General features: G+C 43.6%; 1 protein-coding gene across 19 annotated transcripts in view; it reads right to left on the bottom strand.

The window, feature by feature from the left end:
- Window positions 1-19: 19 nt before the first annotated feature.
- Window positions 20-10471, bottom strand: part of CAMK2B (calcium/calmodulin dependent protein kinase II beta) — a 273787-nt gene continuing 263335 nt past the window's right edge. For all 19 annotated transcript variants that reach the window (XM_061593504.1, XM_061593513.1, XM_061593514.1 and 16 more), the window contains one exon: window positions 20-10081. The gene's annotated coding sequence lies outside the window, so the exon portion shown is untranslated. The remainder of the gene's footprint in view (window positions 10082-10471) is intronic.

Below are 10471 nucleotides of genomic sequence, written 5' to 3'. Positions count from 1 at the left end.
AGAGACAAAGCTGCACCAATTATGTTGTCCCTTTTTGTGGTTTTTTTATTTGCAGTTTCCCGAAACAAAAACAAAGTCGGAATCATTTTTACACTTGCAAGGCTCAGAAAGAAAAGACAGTGAAATGGCAAGAAAAAGAAAGGGAGAGTTAAGTCAGAAAGAGGAAAAGATCCACCAGCATTCATGGGACAGACTTAACAGCTCAGCTTTGCTTTTAGTTCTCATAGATATAGATATATATATTTTTTTTCTCTTTAAAGGTCATGCAAAAGAAAATACAACCCCCTGCCCCAATCCAAAAATACCCCCAGCAACGCACTTAGTTCCATAGTAAACAAGGTGAACAGCAAAGGGGAGGAGGAGGCCCCAGTACATTAATTTTTTAATAATGAAACACCTGTTTCTACATGCGGCTCGTAATTTTTTTTCATATACATGGATGTAGAGACACTTCTCAAGTTTGTCTTCCACAGAAAACATAGAAGCATAGTATGTCCCCACATGTGAATTCTCACTTTCCTTGCATGTTTAATCCAGTACCCACCTCCCTATTTCCAACCCCTCCCCTGAAAAGAAATGCAGAAATAAAGGTGCTCTGAGAGAAAGGCAAGTCAGTCAGAATGTGTTGGCTTTAAACGTTATCTCCTCCCTGGTATGTGCTGGATGTTCCTGTCATGGAAGCACTTCCTCCCCCAGGTGGGTGTGAAAAGGCAGCGGGCCGAGCATGAGCCACCTTAAGCTTAGAATGTGAGCATGAAGTCAGAAGAGAGAAACATTTTTTGACCTAAGCCCCAGTAGTCTGCATTATTCTCCGTAGCATCCCTTGCCCTGTGCAGAGAGGACACAACTGGGTTGGGGAGGAGAAAGCTACAAGGGAGCTTCCTCTTCGAAGCCCCATTGAGAAAGAGGAGCATTATTTAACAACACGTCCTGCACCCTTGAGCTCCTCTGAACTCTTCTCCAAGGGGTATGGTGGTGCAGTGCAAAGCCTGGTCCTGAGACAGGGCAGGAATAAGAGAGTAATCTCTTAGTATAAAGTGCTTTCAATGCTGTGTCAGTGCTGGTGGGACCCCCCCCACACACTGCTGCCCACTCCCTGTCCTCCCTCCCCCTCTCCCACCCGTTCAGTCATTCCGTCTTGCTTGGTCCAATTGCCCTTACATTCATTAGCCATGCAAAGCGCTGCATTGAAGTGATAGGGATGGCCTTGTAGGAGCACCTGGACAAAGGCCACACTTGAATGCCATAGAACTTTCTCTCCACCCAAGACAGAATCCACTGTGTTTCTAAGTTACTGAGGAGCTCCCTCTTTACTTCTTAGCAGTGGAATGAATGGATGATCCCAGTCTTGCCTCACTAATTCATAATCCTAGCAGAGATATTCTGGAAGACCCCCTAATTCCCTATCAACTGTACAAGGCAACCTGGGCCCTCACTAATAGTAATATACAGGACTCGTGTCTATTGAGCTCAAGCAGCTTCTTAGAGCTGGCATAGCAGCTCCAGATGGATTAAGAAACAAATGTGCAAAGATGGTTCATTACATATGATATAAGGTTTGGATGACCATTATCTAACCACAGGCTAGCCACAAGGCACTATGCTTTGAGCACCTCCCTCCCTTCCTGTGCCCCCAGTGAAGATGCTGGCTTGTTGCCGTCTCAGAAATGAAGCTTGCATTGCCAAATGTGCAGCTGCTTTACCATGATTTGAATCTTGCACTGAAGGTGTTTTCTGTCAGTCTCTGCAAAAGGCTAGCAGGGATCTTCCCTGCTATCATTCCCTATTCATGATCTGTTTGAAGTTGTTTTTTTTTAAAAAAATACTTTGCTTATTGTGGACAGCTCTTGGATACCGGTGTGCATGTCACACACTTTGTGTCATCCAGGGACATTGACTTGCTTAGGAATGTCTGATAACAGGCGTGCAATAGGCCACATCCCCTTGCAGTGCTTATCATCCTCCCCTCTGCAAACTGCTGAGAAAACTATGCATGCTATAATTCTGTTTGTTGGACGCAGATAACCTATAGACTTAGAACAGAGAACTAACACAAAGCTACTGGCTCTACAGCATTTAGTTCAGTGAAATATGTCAAGCATAGATATGAGTAATAAGAGAATTGCTGGAGATTAAGGTGAGAATGGTACTTTAAGGGGGGGGAGGGGATGCTAAGAATCTTCCTCACAGATGATATACAGTCTTCATTCAATTTTGTACACCAGCCATGGTCAGGTGCAGTAAAACAATTTTGGAAGTGAAAGAGTGAAGGTACAAACATAAAATTAGAACCATGACTGCATTGCAGAAATGGCACTAGAACCAACCTCTTGGAACACGCACATGAAATGGCTATAGCCTCTGCAGTAAGTACTCTTTGCTTAAAGGCATTGTAAACGTCACAGTACAATCTTAGCTCTGCTAGCATTTTCTTCAGTATCATAAACCCCAACTTCTCTTTCCAGGGTCAAACTTATCTTTCCAACCCCCCCCCCCCAGAAAAGCTTCCGTCTTGCTCAAAAATTGGTCCAATCTACCAGAAACACCTGTTTATCTTCCTTGGCCAAAAGGTTTTCACTGCTACGTGGGGAAAAACAAAAAGCTGGCATTCTTATCCAAGTGCACAGCTTCCCTCTCAAGTACTGAATTCAGGAACTCTTATGTTTCTCCTCAGTATAACCTGAAATAATACCTACAGTGCAGAGCCAAACCAACTGGGTTTGTATTGTTAAGGGTTTAACTGTTAAAAGTCTCATCTGATCTTAGGGTAGCCAGATGCAAAAGATGACAGGGCTCCTGCACCTTTTAACAGTTGTGTAGATGAGGCAATTTGAGCAGGTGTAGCTTGCGTAAAAAGTTGCACATGGTGAGAGTCCCTCATCTACACAACTATTAAAGGAGTAGGAGTAGGAGTTTGTGTCTGGCCATCCTAGCTGATCTTCCTTCCCTATGTGTGCATGCAATTAAACCAGCTCTGATGTGTGAGCCACTGAGTCCAGGTAACATAAACATGGCCTTCTACTTATAAGAAAAGACCATAGGAAAGGGCTTTATTTGCAATCAGACTATTGGTCCATTTACTGTCTACAGTGAGTGAAAGTGGCTCTGTGGGTTTCAGACAAAGAGTCAGCCTACCTAGAGATGCCAGGGATTGCGTCTAGAACCTTCTACACACAAAGCTGATGCTCTACCACTGAGCCACAGCCCATTCTAAATGCAAAGATTTGTGTATTGTATTCGGATACAAGTGCAACACAGCAAAGCCCTACTTGCAGACTCTGGCATGTTTAGCCATAGAAAATAATGTATGCAACAAGTCATGTATATTGTTTCCTGTTCTGTCACAAATGATAGATTCAAATTACAGCAGCATACTCTCAGATGATCAGAAGTGAGGAAGGGTAAACAGAGCACCACCCCTGCTTAAGTGGCAGTTCCTGTGGAATGAATCTATGGGCTGGTCAGGTTTCTCAATATGTATGTCACACATCAGTTTTCAATACTCCATCCTTTACTGAAGGCACAGATTGATCACCCAACACTGCAAGAGTGTTAGAGATCTTCTCACTTACACCCTTAAGATACAAAGTGAGACCAGACATACTCATAACTGCTGTTATATTTGCAACTTGTTTACACACAAAATGAGACGCCCATTTTTTCAGCAGATGGTTACATGCTGTTTCTTTTAATTTTTAGCAACTGGTAAACCATAGAATGGTGAAAAGAAAGGCTGATGCAGGCTGGAGTGTGGGTTGTGTGGAATTTTCAGAGGGGTGCAAATCTGGAATTAAGGTAAAGATGGTTTGAAGCATGGAAGTGGGATAGAGCATTCATATTTTTACTCTACTGCCCGCTGGTGATTACTTCTATCTAATAGTAGCAGCTAAAGACCATGCAGGGCTACTTCATGAAAAATGGAAATGGCCTGCCTTCAAGTCGATCCTGACTTATGGCGACCCTGTGAATAGAGTTTTCATGGTAAGCAGTATTCAGAGGTGGTTCACCATTGCCTTCCTCTGAGGCGGATAGGCAGTGACTGACCCAAGGTCATCCAGTGAGCTTTATGGCTGTGTGGGGATTTGAACCCTGCTCTCCCAGGCCGTAGTCCAACAATCTAACCACTACACCACACTGGCTCTCTAATAACCAGCTAAAGCACGAGTGAGACAGTCACCTGGTTCAGATGCAACAGGAAACCCACGACTTCACATTAATGAGAATGTACTGTGACAAGCCTCATGCTCATACAGTCCTCAGGGAACTGGTTTGTTCTGACTGAGGCTAGTTAGACCAGAATCAAACTGTTGTTTGGTTGCCTGGTCTTTTTTCTTTTTTAAAAAAAACAACCAGTTAGAATAAACCATGTTTCCCCCAAGTTTGGATGTAATGAGAAACTGGTTGGTTCAAAAGCAAATCTGGAAGCTTTCACTCTCCACTCAGGCACAGAGGGGAGAAACCCGAGACTCACCACACTGCATTCTCATAATGGGAAATTAGGCATTCCCATTTTGGCTGAACCAGGCCACTGTGGGAACAGTGCAACAGAGCCTGGCATCCACCTCTTGACGTTGCTGAGGGACTGTCTAGGTCTACCAGTCCTGATGATACAGCTCAACAGCAAGATTCTTTCATTCATTTGTATAAGCTTTTTTGACCCTGTGGCTGTGCTGTTGATCTTGCTATATTTTGCCCTTATTAAGCATGTAATCCTGAAGCCAGTTACATGGGCTTCCTATAATTAGCCCAGTCTTCCTGACCCTTCTAGCAAGAGTTTTAGGAACTGGAATAGAGGGAATTCAAGTTTTACTTACTGTCTATTCATTTGGAAGGGTGGGGATAAAAGGTAGAAATCTGATCAAATGACATAAGTGTATATATTCCAAAGTACGAGGAAGGTATCGGTTCTAAGAGGCATATAGCACATTAAAATGGAATCTGGCATTGTGTGGCCTTTTTTTAAAAAAATGAATGGTGTAATTTCTTGAATTTATATGTGTGGACAGTATATTGAGTTGCTGGATTGTGAACACTAATTGGAATTAAATGGGAAATATGGGTTTGTTGGTGGTGGAGTAGCCCCAAGAATGGAGCAATATGAATTAGAAAACTTTGATGGCCCAAATATATTTTGGGATGCTGTACGGTAACCACCAACCTACCTTACATATACTAAAAAATGCAAGTATGCCATCATCTCAGCATTTCCTCACTATCAATAAATGGCAGCCAGTGAAATGCAGTGGGAAAACTCAGGCCCTGGTATACACATTTCTTTTTACTAGATGTTACTGGGAGACAGGTTCTTTGAGTGTTGGGTGGAAGATCATTTGGCTACACCTGTTATTTGGGCACTTTTTTTGTTCTTACTGTAGCACCTTGAAGGGGACTTCACTGTTTAGGAAGTTTCCAAGAGTCACCCAACTGGTTGTGTTTCCCACAGGAAGACTGGCTTCTTTGCGTGAGAGGTCTACCCAGTTCATTGCCAATGTTGCAATCTCTACAGGAATAAATACATGAAAATGTATTTCCTTTTGCAATCTTTGGATGAGCATTCATTATCTAAATCACTGGTGGAAGATGAATCTGCATTACCAGTACCTGTCCTGTTAATGACGCCTGTGTGAAGTGAAACACAAAAATGGTCTTGGTGGTGCCAGCAAGAGACTGCTTGAGGTGGATGCTTTTCCACAAGGAAACTATCAGAGATTAACTCAAGGATCATCAGTCTGGTGTGTGATGGTAATAATGGAAGACCAATTTGTGCTGACCTGCTCGTCCCAAAACCTTTTTTCTGAGCTTCTAACTACTGCATCTGTTTAAAGAGTCCACTAAGGCCTCCTTCGCACAGGACATTGCCCATATAGAGATCTGTAGACAGTAGTTCTTAGGTGCATCAAAACATCCCAAAGGGAGCTGTTAACAGTGGTCTGTTAAGAGATGGACTGGCTTCTAAGCACTGAAATTGGATTAAGGAACCCTGGTCTACCACCACCACACGTTATATACCCAACCCAGTTTATAAAAGATTCGTGATAGGAAATCAGTTACTTCCTTTGGCAAATTTGTTCTGTTGCCTGTTATTGCATACAAGCAGAATATTGGTCATGCACGCATGTTAGCACGAAAACCTTTCCTCCAACTGTAGCTGATAGAAATGGCAGGATGGCAAGGCATAGGAAACTGATATTTAACCTAGAGCTTTGTTCTTTAACTCCAAAATGTTACATCTAGCCCTATGTTATTTTACAATGCTTCCAGATGTTGCTGAGATCAGCACTGGTGGCAGGCGAACTGGAAGCATAGCAGAAAGTACCTCACTGAAAATGTACTTCTTATTGTTTGCATTTACCACAACCATTGCTGTTTTAGCATGATGGTCAACCCCGCTCCTCTGCTGATCCTTCTTTTCTAGCTATACAAGCAATGATCAGAATGTAGATCACAATGTGTGGTAGCTGGGTGACGATACTCTGGTTCAGAGATTCAAACCACCTATTGCGTGGACAGCGAAAGAAACCTGGGGCTAATGGTGTTTCTGCTCCAGCACTCCTTATCCCATTTCATTTCTCATCTCAGTAACGATCTTCATGCTTGTCCCATCCATATGTGCTTTCTTCTCTTGGGTTCTTTTTTTAAAAAACCCACAACCAAACAATAATGCTGAATTTGCACAATATACACATTTGGAGATAAAATCACCAAAGTAATTGATGCTTATTAGGCAAAGTCAGATAATGCTTAGTGATTGGGAGACTGCAAAAACAGGCTTCGATAATCAACTTAGGAAAATTCACTTCTGAATTTTCTGCCCTTCAGCTATCCAAACATAACCAGAAAATCTTGCAGTCGCATTTCATCAGGTACCTTCGCCCTTTCCAGAAGCAGGAATGCCTTCCCAAGGTTTTTGAGTTGAGACTACCTGCCAGTAGGCCCCATGTAACTTCTTAGATACACTCTTAGACATCTAAGGTACATCTTAAGGAATCACAGCCCTGCTTTGGCAATGCAAACAGGTCCCATTAGAGACAAGAGACATTACATGGGTGAAAGACAATCCTTGTGCCCTCAAGGATGTTGCTCCTGCCCTCACATATGCAAACCTAATTAAAGGGTTCCAAATTTGCGAGTTTGGATTCTTTGCAAACCTTGAAGGGGAAGCAGTGTTGTCTAGTGGTCAGAGTGCCTTACACTCCTGACAGACCCACCTGGATAACAGCGACACAGCCCTGTGTTTCCATTATAAGCTAGCAGTCACTCACTCTTTTGAGTTACATAACACCCCAATGCGATGGAACGTTGGGACCAGTGTGAGTCACTAAACACATCTGTTTCTGAAATTTTTTTTAGAAAGAACTATTTCACTATTCTCTAAGCATCATCTGGACATCTGCCAGCTAAATGGTTTGCTCAGTAGTCTGAGGAAGCTGATTTAAGCATAGACATGGAGGCATTCCAACATATAGAGGTAAATCAAGGCCAGGTGGGAAATGGCACAGGTGAAATCAAAGATTACAGCCCTTCTCAGATGATCTCACCACAATGCAAACTAGAAGAATCCGTGTTCTCTGCCTTACTATCTCTGGGCATAATGTTCAGCCCTTCCAGCTCCAACCACAACTGTAACATAAGATTCCTCCTCCTCACCCCCTTTCACAAGAAGCCATATTACCCTTGAATCTACTCAGACCTAAAACTTACAGCCCATGTATCTAACCAACAGCACGGTCAAGAACACTCTACAAAAGAGTGCCAAAAAGTTGTAACATTACTCATGATCAGCCAGCACACTCGTGATTTGACAGGTGTGGATTTCTAAAGCACCTTGTACCACTGCCTAATTCTAAACATCATGTTCTCCCCCTCCCGCCATAATACCTCTCTCTTTATTCCAAACCGCCATGCTCAAACCTTTTCTTGTATACGTCCCTCAGTGGCAACAATTCTACTTTGCACTGAAGTCTTTGCTGGCCAGAGCCCACACTGTGAACAGTGGCTCGCGTGATGATTTCACATCCATCAAAGAAAGATGCTTATGGCATGCTGAGCAGAGACAGGAGAAGTAAGTGGGCACTTTCCCAATTTCATGGCACGATGCTGCAGGCCTCTAATACTTTTTCCTTGTAGACATGGCTAAGGCCAAGGCGAGTGATGTAACCTACCCCAAGCTATCAACCAAAGGCAGGAGCAGTGTTTGGGCAGTGAGACGCTGAACAGGGTGTGTGCGTGTCTCCGTTGTGAATATGAAAGTGTGGGGAAGGGAGGCCATTAAGAAGAGGGGAGCTTCTTTAAGAACAAACGTCCCAATACTTTCTACATTGTACAGCTCAACAAATGTCAGCTGCCCCCCATGCAAGCACAGTAAGCAGAGGGGAGTGGTTTCTACCTTGTCTTTCCTTGAGTTGGTAATGGCTGCACCTCCACAGTGTTTGGCTTGCACTGGCCCATACAAAGATAGCAACCCCACTCCCTTCTCTCTCCACTAAGGCTTGGTCCAATTGAAGAATGCTCCCCCCCCTTTGGCGTGGCTTCTTTAGGGTCACCTGTGGAGTCAGTTCCAGAAGCTGTCCAAACTGGTTTCCTTTCTCCCTCTAGAGGAATTTTCACGGGGTTTGTTGCTAATCAGCTCCTCCTTTTTGTGAGCAAATTCACAGGCTTGAGAAGCAGAGGGAGGGAGGGAATGCCAGGTACAAGCTTGGCTGACCAGCCCTCCTCCTCCCAGGCTGTTGAAACCTTGGAGCAAATCCCCAAAGGCAGCAGAAGTGAGTTTGTTTTTCTTCTTTTACATGAACATAGGTTTCTGCTCAAAGGGAAAGACCAAGGAGAAAGTCAGGTTGGACTTTTAGAAAGCAGATGACGACAGAATGCCTTCAGTGAGGCACTTGCTGCTCCCACCTGCTAGGCGGGGAGTCTGTTTTTGAAAACTGGAAGAGGATGAGGTTTAGTAGTGTCAACCCTCCTCCTCCCCTTAAGATTTTTAATCCAGCTGTCACCACTGTCCCAGCCGGCCCCATTAACAGGGATAGCCCTCCCCTCCGTCATGAAGCCATGGCATGGGCATAGGCCTGACGACACCATTGTTGGTAGCCCTTTGGCAAGAGGTCACGGTCAGGGATGCTTAGAAAATGTGAGCGCCAGTGAGAATCCAGACATTCAAAAACCTGCAGTGAGACCTCTTTATATTTCTAAGGCTATGTTATCCTTTGTGTAATGAATCCGTCAGCCTGGCCAGAGCCAACAGCCACCGGGAACGCCACCGGCACTGGGTTAGCACGGGAGGGGCCCAGAAAGCAAAGACCCCACCCCACCCCCAAAAGGATCACCTCCTAGCCGAAAGAACAAAATAAATAAAGAGTCTGAATAATTATAATCATCATCATCATAATCCACAACCACAGCTAGAGGAGAAAAGAAACGGTCAGCCCGAAAGCTCAGGAAGAGCATCCTCCGCAAAAACAAACGGTAACACAGGTCACAGACTTCCAAGCGCGAACACGACCACTGGAGAAGGCCCATGCTTTGGCAGAGAATGCAAATACTGTAAAAGTTTTTTTGTGAGTTTTTTTTTATATATATATATATATATGTATATATATATGTATATATATATGTTGTTTTTTTCACCTAACAAACTAACACCGTTCAACACGGGGGTCGACACAGGGAGGTGGAGTCTTTTGTTTGTTTGCTTTGCTTGCTTGTTTGTTTGAAGTTGAGACATTTTTCATTGCAACACCTGGTCACCTGAACAGCCGGACGGACAGACACAAAGAAATTGGGAGGCGCAGTGTGGCCACGCTGCAAGTTGGACAGTTAGGTTGGTTTGGCTGGGTTTGCTGATTTTTTTTTTTTTGGTTTGTTTTTTTAAAATCAAGTCTGGTTGGATTTTCTTTTTTTTTAAGATTAGGGTTTTTTTTGTTTTGTTTTTTGCAAACACAGGCACTGGAAATGAAGGAGGGGAGGAGGGGAAAGGGGGGGACACGAGCATGCGGGCACGTGCTTGTCACCGCTGCTCCCGGCTAGCGGCTCAGCTCAAATCACCGTCTCCTTCGAGATGAAACCAGAACATCTAGCGTTAGCTCTGAAAGACACAACCAAGGAGGAAGACTCTGTGAATGATTGCTGGAGACTCCTAAGAAACTTATCTGGTCCTTTTCCTGTGGGCCAACAGGGAAGCCAGTTTCCATTTTTCTCTATTTCGGATTTTCCCAGTCTTAAGTTCAGTCTGCCACATTTTCACATCAGTTTGCGATTTTTGTTTTTAAGAAATCCTCATAAAATTCATCCGCATTTTAGTGAAAGATTATCCTAATATACACATTTTTGTACTCAGTGTTACCAAATATACACATTTTGGCAAAGCAATTTCTAATATAATGCATGTTTGTATGTTTTTCACTATTATACACATGTTTATGCACAGTTTCCACTAGTATATGTATTTTCGTGCACATTACTTGTCAAAAGAACT

Source organism: Rhineura floridana, chromosome 12 (genome assembly GCF_030035675.1).
Source record: "Rhineura floridana isolate rRhiFlo1 chromosome 12, rRhiFlo1.hap2, whole genome shotgun sequence".
Classification (NCBI taxonomy): domain Eukaryota; kingdom Metazoa; phylum Chordata; class Lepidosauria; order Squamata; family Rhineuridae; genus Rhineura; species Rhineura floridana.
The sequence above is the reverse complement of the archived record's forward strand: the minus strand, read 5'-3'. Positions and strand labels throughout refer to the sequence as shown.